General features: G+C 33.9%; 1 long non-coding RNA gene across 1 annotated transcript; it reads right to left on the bottom strand.

The window, feature by feature from the left end:
* Positions 1-1237: 1237 nt before the first annotated feature.
* LOC149260669 (uncharacterized) lies at positions 1238-1959 on the bottom strand. The gene is made up of 2 exons (XR_016248315.1): positions 1563-1959; positions 1238-1309 (listed from the first exon to the last, which is right to left on the bottom strand). It is a non-coding gene; the product is annotated as an uncharacterized LOC149260669 (long non-coding RNA).
* Between the last annotated feature and the right edge of the window lie 21227 nt (positions 1960-23186).

The raw sequence follows: 23186 nt of genomic DNA, 5'->3' as shown, positions 1-23186 counted from the left end.
ATGGCATGGACTACTATTTTAGGAAAAAACTGTAATTTATTAATAACCCTTGTAAATTTGGCAAGCATGGTAAACCTGGGCTCTATCTTCCATAAATGTATTTTAGAAAACCTTGGCCAATTGGTGAACTTAATTTGTTAACAAAGGTAGAAAGATAACCGATTGGCAAAGAATGGCACACATTGTTAAAACTTATTTTTTGTACAGACTTCAACTTATTTTTTGTCTGTACATATTTGCATCTATGAAACTTCAAAGCAAAATGATTTTTGTGAGCTTATGGGAAATTGGCTTATTCAGCAAGGGAAGAGATGGGATTCGCCATTCAATTATTTTATTCCGTGTCACTGAAGCGAAACGTACATTCGCAGACGATTTATACTAGTGCATCCTTCTGATTTTTTGAAATTAAAGAAATTGGGAATCATACATAACCAGTTTTAATGTTATGTATCATAAGTTTTAATGCGCTTGCTAAATAGTATTCCTTTCAAATATTGTTCATTATAATATTCTCTGATATGCAGATTTATTTGCTAAATCCTTCTCTGCAAGCATGCTACTGATGTATATTTCGTCATGAACAGAATCAAGGAAGTGTAGCGTAAATCGTGAACTTAATTTGTTAACAAAGGTAGAAAGATAACCGATTGGCAAAGAATGGCACACATTGTTAAAACTTATTTTTTGTACAGACTTCAACTTATTTTTTGTCTGTACATATTTGCATCTATGAAACTTCAAAGCAAAATGATTTTTGTGAGCTTATGGGAAATTGGCTTATTCAGCAAGGGAAGAGATGGGATTCGCCATTCAATTATTTTATTCCGTGTCACTGAAGCGAAACGTACATTCGCAGACGATTTATACTAGTGCATCCTTCTGATTTTTTGAAATTAAAGAAATTGGGAATCATACATAACCAGTTTTAATGTTATGTATCATAAGTTTTAATGCGCTTGCTAAATAGTATTCCTTTCAAATATTGTTCATTATAATATTCTCTGATATGCAGATTTATTTGCTAAATCCTTCTCTGCAAGCATGCTACTGATGTATATTTCGTCATGAACAGAATCAAGGAAGTGTAGCGTAAATAATAGAGTCAAAAGGCGCGACAATTTATTACATGCAGGCCAACAATTCCCTGATACATCCTTCAAATCTTACAATAATCCAGACCTTCATGCAGTAGAAAAGGAGTTATACCTTGGTTCCTTGTGTGAAGTTCGTACTGCATCAAAACCATGGCAGTTTTGGATGATCATGTTAAAGAATGGGAACTTTGATACAGAAGCAGCTTTATGTCCTGCAAACGGTAAAAAGAGAGGTCCTTTTAGAAAACCTAAAAAATTCCCCTGTTTCGGCAAAGGCTGCATGAACCAGCCTCTTGTGTATCATAATCCATCAAAGCTTCAATCAACAGGCAAATTGAAAGGAAAATTCTGTGGATCATATGATTTCGATGCTGATTTCAAATCAGGTAGACAAAAAAATGTCTCTTATTATTCGGTGGTATGGGAGAAGAATCCTAAAACAGGGAGTTGGGTATTTCACCATACATTAAGAACTTCAAAGAAATATCCATGGTTGATGCTGTATCTGCGTGCTGATGCTACTCATGGCTACTCTGGAGGATATCATTATGAAACTCGGGGGATGATGAATAAGCTTCCTGAGTCACCAAATTTTAAGGTGCGGTTGGAGAAACTGCAGCAGCAATGGCTGCCGCATCCATCGTTTTCTGAACATCCGACTTCTCTTATTCTCAAAGTCTTTTCAAACTGCAACTCAGGGAAATTAAAACATGGGCGACTAATAACCATCTAATGACCGCCATTGCCATGAGCGAGAACCGCGTTTCAGTTTCCCGAACCGTTTGCTTCATGAACCGTTTTTTGATCAACGATCAAAATTTGTTCAATCGTCTAACACCATAAATCTACGGTGAATAATAGGACAGGGCGACGGCTGGGGCAATTCGTTTCAAAGGGAACGCCTTACGGCGTAATTAGGACGTAATGTTATGAACAGGGGTAAGCGATATCATTTGGGTAAATGGATTGAGGTGACCCAGCTGACGGCATAGTAGTGTGATAAAAGATTGTAGTGTGATAAAAGATTGTTGAAGAATTAACATAGAAATGTTGTTAAAATCACCAAACATTTAACTGTCCAGTAGCAACTAGTGACACAATTACTAGTGACACAATTCATAGGATCACATCGATAAAACATGCGGTGACACAATTCATAGGATCACATCGATAAAACATGCGGAGACGTTGATGACTAATTCATCCCATTATTTTGTTAGATAGATGGAACCTGTTTACTTTGAAGACCGCATTTGCTACTAATAACGAGTTCCGGGCTTCAACGCATTGATACATGCCCTCGATTCTTCCCCTTATATTAAAGAGGCGATTGCCAAGTCTGAAACTAGTTTGCCTTTAAAGTAAAACAATTATTCCCTTCAATCAAATTTTCAAATACCGTATTTACTGGGGTATGTGATATATTTTTGTAGTATGCTTTTACAATCACTACATCTATTTCTAGTATGCTTTTGGTATTATTGAATTAAATATATTTATTGAATTGTTTGATTATAGCTTTTACAATTACTACATCTATTTCTAGTATGCTTTTGGTATTCTTCTTTCTATATTTATATATTTATTGAATTGTTTGATTATAGCTTTAGTTGATTATAATAGCTTTAATGGTACACGTCGTCTTTACCTAATTCTTACGATTGGGTTGAAGAGGGATTTGGTGATCCACTGTGTTTTAGTTTTTCACTTTTTCACTTAGTTTGACTAATTCTTACGATTGGGTTGAAGAGGGATTTGGTGATCCACTGTGTTTTAGTTTTTCACTTTTTCACTTAGTTTGACTAATAGGAGATGGAGGAGCGTGCTTCAAGGAACCTAGAAAAATGCCCAAAATTTTCATGGACGACTACATTTTTCGTGGACAAGCAGCAAAATATATTTAAAAAATTACAGAAGTACAAGATTAAAAATAAAGATTCTAGATGTCATACATATAGAGTGCATGAGGCTACCAATCTTCAAAATAACTTGGGGGTGGGTAATTACGAAGCATTTCTGACTGAAGCATGTACTACGTATCCAATCCATCCATCTCATGCCACCTGTGAACAACTTAGTTAGAAGTACCAGCAATTCCCTAAGCGCGCGCCTTGAGAGGGAGGGGTGTTTTTCGCTTAGAGGTGGATAGGCTATAATGAAGCTAGCTTATGGACTTTAGACTAATAAGCCGTGTAACCCTGTTCCACACATCGTTCCACACCAATAGGCAATACCCGAAGGCAATATCTTGTATGTTCCAGGCCTGACTAAGACGTTTATCTACTAGGAATGATAATAACATAGACGTGATCCAGGTCTGAACTAGATACAGCTTCCATTGCGTGCAACCTATGTTTTCTTGGGACCACTTTATCTATGTACATTATGAATTCTAGTTCTAAATTAATCCAAACTTCGATCTGAATGAAGGAACTATTGGGCTCTTGGTCTATGTACATTATGAACTCTAGTTCTAAATTAATCCAAACTTCGATCTGAATGAAGGAACTATGGGCCCCCCTTGTATGGTGGGTATAGTAGCCCTAGCTAGACAACGACTGATGGTCGTACAATGAGGTTGAGAGTCAAGTGCATGAGGCTACCAAGCATGCTAGCATTACGATTATCCTATTTGTCATGGGTAGAATGTCAAGAAGTGAGGGATTATTTTTCTTGGAGATTATTTTTCTGGGAGAACTTGTGGCCAATTGTGGCCCATTTGTATAGGGCATTTAGAAATCATTGACACCATCCAAGGACTTTTTTTTACTTATTCTTTTTGGCAAGATGTCGTTAGGGACATTCCCTTCTAAAAGGGGATTTCCCTTGTAATCCCCAAACCCCTAGGGATGGAGAAATGCAACGGATGTCCAGGGTTGGGATAAGCTTCCCTTGTAATCCCCAAACCCCTAGGGATGGAGAAAGGGTTGGGATAAGCTTCCCTTGTAATCCCCAAACCCCTAGGGATGGAGAAATGCAACGGATGTCCAGGGTTGGGATAAGCTTCCATGCAACATTAGTAGTTCACAACATGTTATGAAGCATATCACAACATGTTATGAAGCATATTAAAAAGAGAGTGGATACAAGATAGCATATTAAAAAGAGAGTGGATACAAGATACAAGAACCTAAGAAACAGGGGATTGAAAACTTTTGTTGTCCTCAGTACATTCCTTTCCAAAAGGAGATTTCTTTGCAATCCCCAAAACCCTAGGGAAAGAGAAATGTAGGAAATGCTCCAAGGTTGGGGATGGACTTACATGCACATTGGTTCACAATTTTTTATGAACACATATTTAAAAGAAAGTGGATACAAGGTACAAAAATGTACAAAACAAAGGGGCTAACAATTATTGTTGTTGTGATTATCCTCCATTACAAAAACATTTTAAAAGAAAGTGGATACAAGGTACAAAAATCTACAAAACAAAGGGGCTAACAATTATTGTTGTTGTGATTATCCTCCATTACAAAAACATAGAATAGAGTATTCTAGCAACTACTAGCAACTACTGCATAATACAATTTTCATGGCAAGAATGTAATTCATGGCAAGAATGTAAAATCACTGACTAAATATGTAAAATCACTGACTAAATATTTTCTTAGAGAATATTTACCACATGGGTGCAGCTTTTGGAAAGCAGACATCTAAATGTCCTCGAAACCTGCAATCTCCAAACCCCATGGATGCAGAAATGTAAGGTATGCTCTAGGGCTGGAGATGGGCTTCCATGCCAAATTGGTTCATACCTTTTTACATAAGTATATTTAAAAGAGAGTATACAAAGTACAAGAACCTAGAGAATACAATGTACAAGAACCTATGCGACATAGGAGTGAAGGAGTGAAAATTGTTGTTTACCCCATTACAAAAACATAAGAGTATTTTAGGAGGCATTGCATAAAAATATTTTCCTAGCATGAATGTAAAACCAGTGAGTAAATATTCCCTGTACAGAACCAACCAATGCCACTTGGGTCTAATATTTAAAAGAAGTCTATAGAATTAATGCCACTTGGGTGCGACATTTGAAAGAAGTCATCCAGATATCCTCAAAACCATCAAAACCACGAGGGATGTCTCCAAGATCCTCAAAACCATCGAGGGATGTCTCCAAAATCCTCGTTTCTTTTGATAGGAAACATTTACGGGAGGTGGGGGAAGTCGTCCCCTATGTCCTCTCGGATGTCCCGTTTGAAATGAGAACCTTCCCGTACACTACCCATGTCTTCTTTGAAATAGGGACTTTTTCCCTACACTACCCATGTATTTGAGGGTGGTGAAATACAAGGGATGCAAGATGGGTAAGTCCCCATGTCCTCTAGCAAGTCCCATTCCAAATGGGGACTTACTCTTATAGTTTCCATGTCTCCATGGATGGTGAAATACAAGGGACATGTCTACATTGGTTGGATGGATGTGTTTATCTCCAACATTAGTTCACTCTTTTATGAAACTTATTCAGGTACTGATTTTCAATGATTTTGGTCCAAGTTTCAACTTAATGAGTATGTCACTTACATTCTTATTTTGCTTTTTGGTTTTTTGTGCGTGATGATTTTGGTCCAAATTTCAATTTAATGAGTATGTCACTTACATAATGATTTTGCTCCAAGTTTCAACTTAATGAGTATGTCACTTACATTCTTATTTTGCTTTTTGGTTTTTTGTACTAGTGATGATTTTGGTCCAAATTTCAATTTAATGAGTATGTCACTTACATTCTTATTTTAGTGATATTTAGAAAAATAGAAATGACAAAATAGAGGATTTTGTAAGCAGAAAAATAAAGAACAAGACTATTCGGAAAAATAGAAAATGACAAATAGAGGATTTTGTAAGCATTTTGTAAGCAGAACAATAAAGAACAAGACTATTAATTTTATATCTTACAAAGAGTTAAAGAACAAGACTATTAATTTTATATCTTACAAAGAGTTAAAGAGTATGTCACTTACCTTAAAAATAAATTAAAAATTTTGTTTTATTTTAATAAATAAATTAAAAATTTTGTGCACTTTCAAAAAATGGTTGGGCTGGTGATATTCATAAATATAGAAAATGACAAAATAGAGACAATGACAAAATAGAGACAGAAACGTAGAATAGATAAAATAGAAAATGACAAAATAGAGACACAAACGTAGAATATGACAAAATAGAGACAGAAACGCAGAAATATAGAAAATGACAAAATAGAGAAACGTAGAATAGATAAAATAGAAAATGACAAAATAGAGACACAAACGTAGAATAGATAAAATGGCAAAATAGAGAAAAAAAGTAGAATAAAGATTTTGTAAATAAAACAATAAAGAACAACTATTAATTTGATGTGTTACAAAGCTCTTTGTAGAATATTGATTATTCCTAAACGAACGAAATACCATTTTAATATTTCCCTTCATAAAAGTAAACCTTAAACCTCGATTCATAGGAAACTTCTTTGATAACCAAAGATTGCCCTCTATTAAACATTTCACATGCTGTCATGAGTTGTCACAGGACAAGACAATAGTTGTACTTGGGATCAATAAATTGTATTGAGTTGTGGTTTATTGTAACTTATTTTTAAGATAAGGCATAAAATAAATGAAATATCAGTAAAATTTAAATGGATTTTACAATATCTTGTGTGCTAAGAATACATAAAAATGTGAACAAATCAAAAGTATGGATAATGTAAAATATGACATGTTTGGTGTCATGTCAATTTCAACGGCATTCTATCCAGTGCCTTTAGGAATTCCTCCTTGATACCATAGTACCTCTATTTGATTTTGAGTTGTTTGTTCGTTGTTTTCTTCTTTGGACTTATTTTTCACTTGATTTTGAGTTGTTTATTCGTTGTTTTCTTCTTTGGACTTATTTTTCACTCTGATCCACGTTAGTTTGTGATTCTATGGTGTTGAGAAATCAGAATAAAGGTTAAACCCTGATCATGTGGAGAATGACCCTGCCAGATAGAATTTTAGAATTGGGTTATTATTGAATTTTAGAACTGGGTTATTATTGAAAGTTTTGGATGGGTTATTATTGAAAGTTTTGGATCTTTATATTTGTATGGAATTTTTTTAAATTTTTGTAGCTCTATATTTGTGATATTTGAAAGGAAGTGAGACAAGTCATTTTTCAAAACCTTCATGATATGCGTTCTTTCCTCCTTTTGAATTTTAGTAGTGTATCAGTGCAGCGGGGACTCCATATCACAATGACACTTTATTGGTATTTGCATGCCTTTTCAATATGAAATGCTTTGAAAGCTATACCTTTTGCATTTTCTTTCCTGTGTAGGTTGTAAGGAGATTTGGAACTCCATATCACAATGACACTTTATTGGTATTTGCATGCCTTTTCAATATGAAATGCTTTGAAAGCTATACCTTTTGCGTTTTCTTTCCTGTGTAGGTTGTAAGGAGATTTGTTTCCATAATTGGACACTCATTGATTACTAGTCTTTCTATAACATTCTTGGTCAAAGGTTTCTTTCTATAACATTCTTGGCCAAAGGTTTGGCCATAGGAACCCTCCATTGATTACTAGTCTTTCTATAACATTCTTGGCCAAAGGTTTCTTTCTATAACATTCTTCCTTATAACATTCTTCCTTTCTATAACATTCTTGGCCAAACGTTTGGCCAGAGAAACCCTCCATTTTGCTTTTCCCACTTAGTCTTTGTTGATCAAGCAGTACTCTTTTCCCACTTAGTCTTAGAATTGGGTTATTATTGAATTTTAGAACTGGGTTATTATTGAAAGTTTTGGATCTTCATATTTGTACGAAAATTTTTGTAAATTTTCGTAGCTCTATATTTGTGATATTTGAAAGGAAGTGAGACAAGTCATTTTTCAAAACCTTCGTGATATGCGTTCTTTCTTCCTTTTGAATTTTAGTATTGTATCAGTGCAGCGGGGACTTCAAATCACAATGACACTTTATTGGTATTTGCATGCCTTTTCAATATGAAATGCTTTGAAAGGTATACCTTTTGCGTTTTCCTTCTTGTGTAGGTTGTAAGGAGATTTGTTTCCATAATTGGACAAACAATTGGACACTCATTGATTACTAGTCTTTCTATAACATTCTTGGCCAAAGGTTTCTTTCTATAACATTCTTGGCCAAAGGTTTGGCCAGAGGAACCCTCCATTCTGCTTTTCCCACTTAGTCTTTGTTGATCAAGCAGTACCCTTTTCCCACTTAGTCTTTGTTGATCAAGTAGTACTCTTGCACATTGTCTATCTCAGCACCATTAAGTACGATTTTAGTCAAGGGCATTTAATATCCTAGGCTTTGAGATGCAACAATATGTTTGAGCATTTCTACACAATATGTAGAATTACAGATCTAATGTTCCACTGCATGCATTCAGTCCCACAAGCCTTCAGTCGAATACCAAATAAAATCAACTAAATATACTCTTTAACGGCCATAGTGTATCTATTAAAACAAATAAACAATTGCATACAACGTCCCACAAGCCTTCAGTCTAATACCAAATAAAATCAACTAAATAATAAATACACTCTTTAACAGACATAGTGTATCTATTAAAACAAATAAACAATTGCATACAACATCCCGTATATGTGTTGTGAGTTTTTGGTTGCATTGAATGCAATTTTCATGCCCTCAAAGATGCATATGAGGAGTTATTGTTGTTTTGGAAATGACTATTAAAATCAACTAAATATACTCTATATGTGTTGTGAGTTTTTGGTTGCATTGAATGCAATTTTCATGCCCTCAAAGATGCATATGAGGAGTTATTGTTGTTTTGGAAATGACTATTAAAATCAACTAAATATACTCTTTAACCGACATAGTGTATCTATTAAAACAAATAAACAATTGCATACAACATCCCGTATATGTGTTGTGAGTTCTTGGTTGCATTGAATGCAACTTTCATGCCCGCACAGATGCATGTGAGGAGTTGTTGTTTTGGAAATGACTATTAGTGGATCGAGAAGCACCAACCAGCCAATCAATATTATAATACCTTGTTGATCGTTGTCTTTTTTACAAGCCAAGATGCATATGAGGAGTTACTGTCATTTTGGAAATAACCATTAGTGGATCGAGAAGCACCAACCAGCCAATCAATATTATAATACCTTGCTGATCATTGTCTTTTTTACAAGCCATCGATTGGACATCAATTCTATTGGAAATGATTTGTTTAAATGAACTTTATTAATATTTCTTGGGTACCATCTATGCATAAAGCATAAACAATTTTACGGGGCTGCATACCCATATCTGTTTGCATAGGTTTCCTATTACACATACGTAGTCGGTTTCACCAAATCATCAAGGAAATGATAAAAGGGTCCAACTCAATTGTCTATACATGCAAACATTAAGCGACATCATAGATCCTCCTAGCCTGAACAATTCATAGGCCATAGTCATGATATTAAAGACCATATGATTCAAATTCAATATATTCAAATCTTCTAACAAGTCATATCTTATTCTCATCGTAAATCTCTGAACCTATAATGGAATCCACGGAAAGATCATTACATTGAAAAGTTTTTAGAATTACGCTTAAAAACATCATTTTCTAAGCATTGCACTTTAGGCCGAGGTCCAAGAAAGCAACCGGAGCTTGAGTGGTACCCCACCACTCAAGCATCTTGCAAAATGGCCACGGCTTCCCCAGCCAAACCTAATATGTCCAAACGTAACATGTCCTCTAATACATTCTGAACTATTGATGGGTATCGTCATGAGAAAATATCCTTATATCATGTGCAGGTAGAAAATACAATCAGTTTGTCAATATTGTTCTTTTAAAAAGCGTTGGAAAACAAATCAACATCAAAACTTTTTACAACCCATTGATTAGAGATTAAGTCCATTAAGAGTGGTGCATATTAACAATCTTTTCTTTTTGTGATATTTCTAGGTTACCATCCTTTTAACTCAAGGATGTTGCCCCTTTTTATGAATGGCAACTCTAGTAAACTTGTCGGTACAGAGTGGTGTAATTAACCTAGGGAGATTCAAATGGCCTCATAAACTTTTTATGAATGGCAGCTCTAGTAAACTTGTTGGTACATAGTGGTGTAATTAACCTAGGGAGATTTAAATGGCCTTGTTTATGGTACAGTAGCTTGGTACATAGTGGTGTAATTAACCTAGGGAGATTCAAATGGCCTTGTTTATGGTACAGTAGCTGGGAGTAATCTTTTTTGAATGCAAATATATTATCTATGGTGTAATTAACCTAGGGAGATTCAAATGGCCTTGTTTATGGTACAGTAGCTGGGAGTAATATTTTTTGAATGCAAATATATTATCTATGTTATTATGTCATTGAAGCAGCTCTATGAGCTTGAATATTGACTCTTCAAGGATTAGGGAGATTCAAATGGCCTTGTTTATGGTACAATAGCTGGGAGTAATCTTTTTTGAATGCAAATATATTATCTATGTTATTATGTCATTGAAGCAGCTCTATGAGCTTGAATATTGACTCTTCAAGGATGCGACAGCAGGCTCGACCAAGAGGGAGCGGCCATTTCCGTGCATTCTATCGCCACTTTACCCACACAACGCGGGGTACATGTATATGTGTTTTTATGTCATTAGATACTATCTTACTTATCTCTAGCTGTAGGGTTCAGTGTCTGTCTAGTGAATGAAAATACAGGTCTACGAGTGGTGTAATTAACCAGGGAGATTCAAATGAAAATTTATTTTTCGTTGGTATCTGGCGATTTAAAAAAAAAAAAAAAAATCTGATCTTTGAATCGTTTTTTGATGGTTGAAATGGATTCAACACTGATCTTTGAATCGTTTTTTGATGGTTGAAATGGATTCAACACTATCAAAAACCCTTGGGCAGCCGCCCAAATCCTGAAGTTTGACAGCTGTAACCCAGATTTCTCAAAATTTCTGCTAAATTTTTTGATGGGTGGAAATGGATTCAACACTATCAAAAACCACTGGGCAGCGAAAATATTGAAGTTTGACAGCTGTAACCCAGATTTCTCAAAATTTCTGCTAGATTTTGACAAACATCATGCAAGAATTTCCACTATTTTCCAGGTGAATTTGTGGCCTCTCTAGACTAGATTCAAATTGTTGGCACTTGCTAACATGGAACTAGCCAAATGCTTAGCAATTGGTGAAAACCAATTGAAATTAACCCTTTGTGATTCTAGTTATCATCGATGTATAGGGCATGGATAATTTTATTAGAAGTAAAATCTCTATCTACACGGGTTCCCTAATATAAATGAATGTAGTTGGGTTTCATCAAATCATGTATAGGGCATGGATAATTTTATATAGGAAGTAAAATCTAGTTGGGTTTCATCAAATCATGTATAGGGCATGGATAATTTTATAGGAAGTAAAATTTCAAATCTCTATCTACACAGGTTCCCTAATATAAATGAATATAGTTGGGTTTCATCCAACCTAATATAAATGAATATAGTTGGGTTTCATCAAATCATGTATAGGGCATGGATAGTTTTATAGGAAGTAAAATCTCTCTACACAGGTTCCCTAATATAAATGAATATAGTTTCCCTAATATAAATGAATATAGTTGGGTTTCATCAAATCATGTATAGGGCATGGATAATTTTATAGGAAGTAAAATCTCTATCTACACAGGTTCCCTAATATAAATGAATATAGTTGGGTTTCATCAAATCATGTATAGGGCATGGATAATTTTATAGGAAGTAAAATCTCTATCTACACAGGTTCCCTAATATAAATGAATATAGTTGGGTTTCATCAAATCATGTATAGGGCATAATTTTATAGGAAATAAAATCTCTATCTACACAGGTTCCCTAACATAAATGAATATACTTGGGTTTCATCAAATCATGAATATAGTTGGGTTTCATCAAATCATGTATAGGGCATGGATAATTTTATAGGAAGTAAAATCTCTATCTACACAAGTTCCCTAATATAAATGAATAAAGTTGGGTTTCATCAAATCATGTATAGGGCATGGATAGTTTTATAGGAAGTAAAATCTCTATCTACACAGGGTCCCTAATATAAATGAATATAGTTGGGTTTCCTCAAATCATGCCCTATCCCTAAATGAATATAGTTGGGTTTCATCAAATCATTGAGAAAAGAAAAAGAATATAGTTGGGTTTCATCAAATCATTGAGAAAAGAAAATGATACGGGGGACTAACTTTGAACATTTAAGTAGCATCATCTATCGTCTTGGCCTAATTGTGGGCCTTAAATCAACATATTAAATGAATCAAATCAAACCAAATGATTCAAATCATCTATCGTCCTGGCCTAATTGTGGGCCTTAATCAACATATTAGAAACCAAAGGATTCAAATTTGATATATGTGAACCTTCTAACAAATCATACTTTAATCTCATTAAGCCTCTAAACAAACATTGTAAATCCAAATCATACTTTAATCTCATTAAGCCTCTAAACAAACATTGTAAATCCATAGTAGTGACATTGCATATTTTTTTTTTTATAGATTACAAACATAAACTTCATTTGCTAAACATTGTAAATCCAGAGTAGTGACATTGCATATTATTTTTTTTATAGATTACAAACATAAACTTCATTTGCTAAGCATTGTACTTAAAGTCCATAGTAGTGACATTGCATAGAATTTTTTTATAGATTACAAACATAAACTTCATTTGCTAAGCATTGTGCTTAAAGGCCAGATCCAAGAACACAGTTAGAGCTAACCTTTATGAGTCAAACAACTTGCAAAAAGCATTTAAATAGCATCATCTATTGTCCTGGCCTAATTGTGGGCCTTCATCAACATATTAGAAACCAAATGATTCAAATCATCTATCGTCATAAACTTCATTTGCAAAGCATTGTGCTTAAACCAAATGATTCAAATCATCTATCGTCATAAACTTCATTTGCGAAGCATTGTGCTTAAAGGTCAGATCCAAGAACACAAAAACTTCATTGGCTAAGCATTGTGCTTAAAGGCCAGATCCAAGAACACAGTTAGAGCTAACCTTCAAACAACTTGCAAAAAGCATTTAAGTAGCATCATCTATTGTCCTGGCCTTCATCAACATATTAGAAACCAAATGATTCAAATCATCTATCGTCATTTGCAAAGCATTGTGCTTAAAGGTCAGATCCAAGAACACAAAAACTTCATTTGCTAAGCATTGTGATTAAAGGCCAGATCCAAGAACACAGTTAGAGCTAACCTTCAAACAACTTGCGAAAAGCATTGAAGTAGCATCATCTATTGTCTTGGCCTAATTGTGGGCATTAATCAACATATTTGAAACCAAATGATTCAAATCATCGTCATAAACTTCATTTGCTAAGCATTGTGCTTAAGGCCAGATCCAAGAACACAGTTAGAGCTAACCTTTATGAGTCAAACAACTTGCAAAAAGCATTTAAGTAACATCATCTAATCAACATATTAGAAACCAAATGATTCAAATCATCTATCGTCATAAACTTCATTTGCTAAGCATTGCGCTTAAACTTCATTTGCTAATAAACTTCATTTGCTAAGCATTGTGAGCATTGTGCTTAAAGGCCAGATCCAAGAACACAGTTAGAGCTAAACTTTATGAGTCAAACAACTTGCAAAAAGCATTTAAGTAGCATCATCTATCGTTCTGGCCTAATTGTGGGCCTTAATCAACATATTAGAAACCAAATGATTCAAATCATCTATCGTCATAAACTTCATTTGCTAAGCATTGTGCTTAAAGTCCAGATCCAAGAACATAGTTAGAGCTAACCTTTATGAGTCAAACAACTTACAAAACCCATTTAAGTAGCATCATCCCCCCTAATTGTGGGTCTTAATCAACATATTAGAAACCAAATGATTCAAATCATCTATCGTCATAAACTTCATTTGCTAAGCATTGTGCTTAAAGTCTAGATCCAAGAACATAGTTAGAGCTAACCTTTATGAGTCAAACAACTTGCAAAAAGCATTTAAGTAGCATCATCTATCGTCCTGGACTAATTGTGGGCCTTAATCAACCTATTAGAAACCAAATGATTTAAATCATCTATCGTCATAAACTTCATTTGCTAAGCATTGTGCTTAAAGGCCCGATCCATGAACACAGTTAGAGCTAACCTTTATGAGTCAAACAACTTGCAAAAAGCATTTAAGTAGCATCATCTATCGTCTTGGCCTAATTGTGGGCCTTAATCAACATATTAGAAACCAAATGATTCAAATCATCTATCGTGGGCCTTAATCAACATATTAGAAACCAAATGATTCAAATCATCTATCATAAAACAACTTGCAAAAAGCATTTAAGTAGCATCATTTAATCTAACCTTTATGAGTCAAACAACTTGCAAAAAAAACATTTAAGTAGCATCATCTATCGTCCTGCCCTAATTGTGGGCCTTAATCAATATATTAGAAACCAAATGATTGATTGTGGGCCTTAATCAACATATTAGAAACCAAATGATTGAAATCATCTATCGTCAAACAACTTGCAAAAGGCATTTAAGTAGCATCATCTATCGTCAGACAACTTGCAAAAGGCATTTAAGTAGCATCATCTATCATCATATTAGAAACCAAATGATTGAAATCATCTATTGTCAAACAACTTGCAAAAGGCATTTAAGTAGCATCATCTATCATCCTAGCCTAATTGTGGGCCTTAATCAACATATTAGAAACCAAATGATTCAAATCATTTATCGTCAAACAACTTGCAAAAAGCATTTAAGTAGTATCATCTATCATCCTGGCCTAATTGTGGGCCTTAATCAACATATTAGAAACCAAAGGATTCAAATTTGGTATATGTGAACCTTCTAACAAATCATACTTTAATCTCATTAGGCCTCTACACAAACATTGTAAATCCATTAGGCATCATCTATCGTCTTGGCCTAATTGTGGGCCTTAATCAACATATTAGAAACCAAATGATTCAAATCATCTATCGTCCAAACATATTAGAAACCAAATGATTCAAATCATCTATCGTCCTGGCTTAATTGTGGGCCTTAATTAACATATTAGAAACCAAAGGATTCAAATTTGATATATTTGAACCTTATAACAAATCATACTTTAATCTCAATAGGCCTCTAAACAAACATAATCATACTTTAATCTCAATACGCCTCTAAACAAACAAGTGACATTGCATAGAATTTACTTTAATCTCATTAGGCTTCTAAACAAACATTGGATTTTACTTTAATGTCATTAGGCCTCTAAACAAACATTGTAAATTGTAAATCCATAGTAGTGACATTGCATAGAATTTACTTTAATCTCATTAGGCCTCTAAACAAACATTGTAAATCCATAGTAGTGACATTGCATAGGATTTTTTTATAGATTACAAACATAAACTTCATTTGCTAAGCATTGTGCTTAAAGGCCAAATCCAACAACACAGTTAGAGCTAACCTTTACGAGTCAAACAACTTGCAGCTAACCTTTACGAGTCAAACAACTTGCAAAAATCCCATGGCTAAGCAATGCTTAAAGGCCAAAAGGCCAGATCCAAGAACACAGTTAGAGCTAACCTTTTTGAGTCAAACAACTTGCAAAAATCCCATGGCTAAGCTTTATTAGTTGGTCAACTTTTATCTCTTGGTTTCCCATCAAGAAAATGATACGAGGGTCCAACTCAATTGTCCGAAGCCCATGCCTAAGCTTTATTAGTTAGTTAACCTTTATTAGTTGGTTTCCCCATGAGTCAAACAACTTGCAAAAATCACATGGCTAAGCTTTATTAGTTGGTCAACTTTTATCTCTTGGTTTCGCCATAAAAAAATGATACGAGGGTCCAACTCAATTGTCTCAAGCCCAAGGCTAAGCTTTATTCGTTGGTAAACCTTTATTACTTGGTTTCGCCAAATCATCAAGAAAATGATACGAGGGTCCAACTCAAAGCCCATGGCTAAGCTTTATTAGTTGGTAAACGTTTATTACTTGGTTTCGTCAAATCATCAAGAAAATGATACGAGGGTCCAACTCAATTGTCTATACATGTAAACATTAAGCAACATCATAAATCCTCCTAGCTTGAACAATTCATAGGCCATAGTCATGATATTAAAAACCATATGATTCCAATTCAATATATTTGGATCTTCTAACAAGTCATATCTTATTCTCAATTTATAGGCCATAATCATGATATTAAAGACCATATGATTTGTAACGACCCATCTTTAATTGCACATATTATGTGCCCCTGTATAAAAAAATTAATAATACTAAAATATAATAATAAAGCAATAAAAATGATAATTATAAAATAGAATAAAGAGAAAATGATAATTATAAAATAGAATAAAGATTTAGTATTGTATCAATAATTAATTAATTAATCTAAAGTTTTAAAATTATATTAAAATAAACATAAATAAACTTTATATATTAGAAAAAAAAAATATATATAAATAAAACAAAGTATATATATATAAGGTACATATCAATATAATCAAGTAATATAAAGTATGTCATATAACATAATAGTGTTAATATATATATGATGATCAAACGTTATAATACCTTCAATCTTATATATATAAACCATCGCATAAAAAGAACTAAACCTTAAGCAAAGCAGAAACGTCTGTACGGGAGGATGACTCACAGCTGGAGGAAGCTGTCACCGCGAGAGTAAGCGGTGGAGTCGTTGGTGTACAGGGCGGCCACCGCTTAGCCCTGACTATAAAATCACCGAGATAGGGCTGAGAAGGGGACAGAAAAACGGAGAGTGGAGGGTAGGAGAACCAGGAAATCAGGAGTTCAAACCAGAGGGAGCTTTACATTGATCTGAGGTTCTGGGCACGGGGGCAGTGAGCTTCGGTGAGAAGCTTACTGGATTGGCTGGGAGGAATTGGTTTCCCGGTAATTGGATCAGAATAACCGCGGCGTCATCAACTACATCGGAGCAGGCAGCAGTTCAGGTAGGTGTTCGAAATGCCTTACAATTACTGTATTTTTGTTCTGCTTATCACCTTATTTCAGTTATGGTCATTACATGATTCCAATTCAATATATTTGAATCTTCTAACAAGTCATATCTTATTCTCAATTCATAGGCCATAATCATGATATTAAAGACCATATGATTCCAATTCAATGTATTTGAATCTTCTAACAAGTCATATCTTATTCTCATTGTCTCATTGCAAGTTTCTGAACCTACCATGGAAATCCCCACGGAAAGGATCATTACATTGAAAAATATTTAGGATTACGAGTAAAAACTTCATTTTCTAAGCATTACACTTTAAGCCGAAGTCCAAGAAAACAACTGGAGCTTGAGTGGTACCCTACCACTCAAGCATCTTGAAAACTTCATTTTCTAAGCATTACACTTTAAGCCGAAGTCCAAGAAAACAACTGGAGCTTGAGTGGTACCCTACCACTCAAGCATCTTGAAAAATGGCCACAACTTCCCAAACCACATGTCCTCTAATACATTCTGAACTATTGATGGGTCTCGTCATGAGAAAATATCTTACCACTCAAGCATCTTGCAAAATGGCCACGGCTTCCCAAACCACGTGTCTAATACATTCTGAACCTAGAATGGAAATCTCCACGGAAAGGATCATTACATTGAAAAATATTTAGGATTACGAGTAAAAACTTCATTTTCTAAGCATTACACTTTAAGCCGAGGTCCAAGAAAATAACCGGAGCTTGAGTGGTACCCTACCACCCAAGCATCTCGCAAAATGGCCACGGCTTCCCAAACCACATGTCCTCTGATACATTCTGAACTATTGATGGGTCTCATCATGAGAAAATATCCTTATATCATGTGCAGTTAGAAAATGCAATCAGTTTGTCACTATTGTTCTCTTTAAAAGCATTTGAAAACAAATCAACATCAAAACTTTTTACAACTCATCGATGAGATTAATATTTAGGATTACACTTAAAAACTTCATTTTCTAAGCATTGCACTTTAAGTCGAGGTCCGAGAAAAACAACCCGAGCTTGAGTGGTGCCCTACCACTCAAGCAGCTTGCGAAATGGCCACGGCTTCCCAAGCTACATGTCCTCTCTAATACATTATGTACCATTGATGGGTTTCATCGTGAGAAAATATCCTTATATCATGTGCAGTTAGAAAATGCAATCAGTTTGTCACTATTTTTCTCTTTAAAAGCATTGGAAAACAAATCAACATCAAAACTTCCATCGATGAGATTAAGTCCATTAAGAGTGGTGCATATTAACAGACTATTTTTTTTCTCTTTTGTGATATTTTTAGGCTACCATTTTTTTAACTAAAAGAAGCTACCCCACATTTATGAATGACATCTCTCTTAAAAACTTCATTTTCTAAGCATTGCACCTTAAGTCGAGGTCCGAGAAAAACAACTAGAGCTTGAGTGGTACCCTACCACTCAAGCATCTTGCAAAATGGCCACGGCTTCCCAAGCTACATGTCCTCTCTAATACATTTTGTACCATTGATGGGTTTCATCATGAGAAAATATCCTTATATCATGTGCAGTTAGAAAATGCAATCAGTTTGTCACTATTGTTCTCTTTAAAAGCATTGGAAAACAAATCAACATCAAAACTTCCATTGATGAGATTAAGTCCATTAAGAGTGGTGCATATTAACAGACTCTTTTTTTTTGTTTTTTTGTTCATTTGTGATATTTTTATTTTTTTCTCTTTTTTGATATTTTTAGGCTACCATTTTTGTAACTAAAAGAAGCTACCCCTTTTTTTAGCTAAAAGAAGCTACCCCACATTTATGAATGGCATCTCTCTCTAGTAAACTTGTTGACACAAAGTAGTGTAATTAACTTAGGAGGATTCAAATTGGGCACTTGCTAGCATGGAACTAACTCTGAACATTTAAGTAACATCATCTATCATTTAAGTAACATCATCTATCGTCCTGGCCTAATTGTGGGCCTTAATCAACATATTAGAAACCAAAGGATTCAAATTTGATATATGTGAACCTTCTGACAAATCATACTTTAAAATTATATCAAATTTGATTTAAATCCATAGTAATGTAATTGCATGGAATTTTTACATATTTGAAACCAAAGGATTCAAATTTGATATTTGTGAACCTTCTAACAAATCATACTTTAAAATTATATCAAATTTGATTTAAATCCATAGTATAAATTAGCTTCACTGGCTAAGCAACGTGCTTAAAGGCCCGATCCAAGAACACAATTAGAGCTAACCTTTATTAGTCAAACAACTTGCAAAATGCCCATGGCTATAGTTAAAAATACAATAAGTTTTCCATTGCTATACTTTTTAGAAGCGATTGGATGTAGCACTCTTGTGATGACCGACCTACAATTACAAACATAATGTGAATATTAGTATACATACAATAAGTTTTCCATTGCTATACTTTTTAGAAGCGATTGGATGTAGCGCTCTTGTGATGACCGACTTACAGTTACAAACATAATGTGAATATTAGTATATCCAAGAACACAATTAGAGCTAACCTTTATGGCTATAGTTAAAAATACAATAAGTTTTCCATTGCTATACTTTTTAGAAGCGATTGGATGTAGCGCTCTTGTGATGACCAACCTACAATTACAAACATAATGTGAATATTAGTATACATACAATAAGTTTTCCATTGCTATACTTTTTAGAAGCGATTGGATGTAGCGCTCTTGTGATGACCGACTTACAATTACAAACATAATGTGAATATTAGTATATCCAAGAACACAATTAGAGCTAACCTTTATTGGTCAAACAACTTGCAAAATAACCTTTATTAGTCAAACAACTTGCAAAATGCCCATGGCTATAGTTAAAAATACAATAAGTTTTCCTTTTCTATACTTTTTAGAAGCGATTGGATGTAGCGCTCTTGTGATGACTGACCTACAATTACAAACATAATGTGAATATTAGTATAAATACAATAAGTTTTCCATTGCTATACTTTTTAGAAGCGATTGGATGTAGCGCTCTTGTGATGACCAACTTACAATTACAAACATAATGTGAATATTAGTATACATACGGGGCATCCATATGATAGCTACCTATGCATGAACCGCATGTATTGCACTAGTATACATATTGGCTAATAAAGACCTGATCCAAGAACACAATTAGAGCTAACCTTTATTAGTCAAACAACTTGCAAAATAATCTTTATTAGTCAAGCAACTTGCAAAATGCCCATGGCTACAAATACAATAAGTTTTCTATTTCTATACTTTTTATAAGCGATTGGATGTAGCACTCTTGTGATGACCGACCTACAATTGCAAACATAATGTGAATATTAGTATACATAAAGGGCATCCATATGATAGCTACATATGCATGAACTGCATGTATTGCACTAGTATACATATTGGCTAATACTGGAAAATGTCTAAGTTAGGATAGTGAATTATCGAAATAAATTGCTATTTCACTGAGATATAATGAATATATCAAATTAGGTACTTATATGTATACCACCCTTATATACATATATATGTATGATAATCCTTAAATCAAAGGAAAATATAAAATATATAAATTTATTTAATTTACAATTAATTTGATTAAAATAAATAAAATAGTTAAATTAAATTCTAAATAAAATAATTTATTAAAATTATAAATAAAGTAAACTATAATTCAAATCCAACCTGCGCAACATATCCTTTTGAAAGTGAATAACCTACTTAATCAAACATTACCAAATCAGATAAGGTTCAAGTCGATAGAAGAGCATGCTAAGCTCCACATAAGAGGAGACAAAGACATTGAGATAGAAGAGCATGCTAAGCTCCATATAAGAGGAGACAAATACATTGAGATAGAAGAGCATGCTAAGCTCCACATAACAGGAGACAAAGACATTGAGACGTTGAGATAGAAGAGCATGGTAAGCTCCACATAAAGACAAAGACATTGAGACGGGAAAGGGAAAAAGGATGGTGGTTCTGAGAAATATAAGGAGAAGGGGTGTGACTTAGAAGGGGATCTTTTGGCCTTTGGAGTGTAGTGGAAGGATGAGGAATTTACAATAGAGAGCCACATATAGAGAAACCTTGATTGTTCTTGAAACTTTTGAGCACAGGGCTAGAATACTTTAAATTTTGAAGTATTTTGGAGCTAGGCACCGAGATTGTGCCCTGTTTGGTAGGGAGGTTTTGGTTTTTTGGTAACGGGAGAAAATTGAGTGCTACAACCGTGGGATCGAATTCAAACTCGGAAGCCATGTATGTATCTGTGTATTCAATTTGACAAATTCTGCTTTAAAATAATACTGTGTATTAAATTTGACAAATTCTGCTTTAAAACAATACTCTCTAAATTATGGGCTTTGTTATTGTCAAATTCTGTTAATTAGGGGTTTGTTTTGGTATGGGTATTACAACTCTTAGAAAGTACAGCTCTTAGAAAGTCTATTTATAACTTGCGTCCAACCAATCAAGAGACAAGATTTCCAACCTCTTTGGAAGCTATAATTGCTATCCATTTTCTCATTATTTTGTCCTTAGAAAGTCTATTTATAACTTGCATCCAACCATGCAAGATACAAGATTTCCAACCTCTTTGGAAGCTATATTTGCTATCCATTTTCTCATTATTTTGTCCAAAGTTTCACAAACTGGGATTATTATGTGAAAATGCAATTTAAATCTAGCATTTGGAAGCTATAATTGCTATCCATTTTCTCATTATTTTGTCCTTAGAAAGTCTATTTTTAACTTGCATCCAACCATGCAAGATACAAGATTTCCAACCTCTTTGGAAGTTATAATTTCTATCCATTTTCTCATTATTTTGTCCAAGTTTTGCAAACTGGGATTATCATGTGAAAATGCAATTCAAATGCATTTTCTCATTATTTTGTCTAAGTTTTGCAAACTGGGATTATTATGTGAAAATTCAATTCAAATCTAGCATTTGAATGCCCAAAGCTCCATGTTCCTTAAAGAGGATGAAATTAATTTCATGACCATTGCTTGATCTTTAAACGGGTAATGGGAATTATATACCTAAATTCTACTATTATGATATCTTTTTAAATTACCATTTTACCATTATGACATCTCTTTAAATTACCATTTTTTTTCTAAGTCATCAATTTGACATCTCTTTAAATTACCATTTTTTTTCTTAGTCATCAATTTAAATCTAGCATTTGAATGCCCAAAGCTCCGTGTTCCTTAAAAAGGATGAACTTTCATGACCATTGCTTGATCTTTAAACAGGTAATGGGAATTATATACCTAAATTCTACTATTATGATATCTTTTTAAATTACCATTTTCCCATTATGTGATATCTCTTTAAATTACCATTTTTTTTTCTAAGTTATCAATTTTTTTGAGGTTTTTAGGTCCCAGGTTTTTGCCAGTGTTTTCCAATATTTTCTTTCATATCATACTTCAACCTCAACTTTAATCTCATTAGGCCTCTAAAACAACATTGTAAATCCATAGTAATGCCATTGCATTTTTTGAGTTTTTTTAGTTCCCAGTTTTTTGCCAGTATTTTCCAACATTTTCTTTCAGATCATACTTTAATCTCATTAGGCCTCTAAACCAATATTGTACTTCCATAGTAATGCCATTGCAAGGAAACAGTTTATGGATTACAGACATAAGCTTTATTTGCTAAGCATTGTGCTTAAAGGCCAGATCCAAGAACACAATTAGAGCTAACCCATGGCTTCCCAAGGTACACTTAAAAAAACAATAATTTTGCCACCGCTATACTCTTTTAAAGTTGTTGGATCTAAGAACACAATTAGAGCTAACCCATGGCTTCCCAAGATACGCTTAGAAAAACTATAATTTTTCCACTGCTATACTCTTTTAAAGTTGTTGGTACACTTGAAAAAACAATAATTTTTCCACTGCTATACTCTTTTAAAGTTGTTGGTACACTTAAAAAAACAATAATTTTGCCACTGCTATACTCTTTTAAAGTTGTTGGTACACTTAAAAAAACAATAATTTTTCCACTGCTATACTCTTTTAAAGTTGTTGGTATTTTAAAGTTGTTTGTACACTTAAACAAAAAATAATTTTGCCACTGCTATACTCTTTTAAAGTTGTTGGATCTAAGAACACAATTAGAGCTAACCC

The sequence above is a fragment of the Pinus tabuliformis genome, chromosome 6 (genome assembly GCF_031772625.1).
Source record: "Pinus tabuliformis cultivar Carrire ecotype Pingquan chromosome 6, CPIR1, whole genome shotgun sequence".
In the NCBI taxonomy this organism is placed as follows: Eukaryota; Viridiplantae; Streptophyta; class Pinopsida; order Pinales; family Pinaceae; genus Pinus; species Pinus tabuliformis.
Note: the sequence above shows the minus strand (reverse complement) of the source record. Positions and strands in the feature narration are given on the sequence as shown.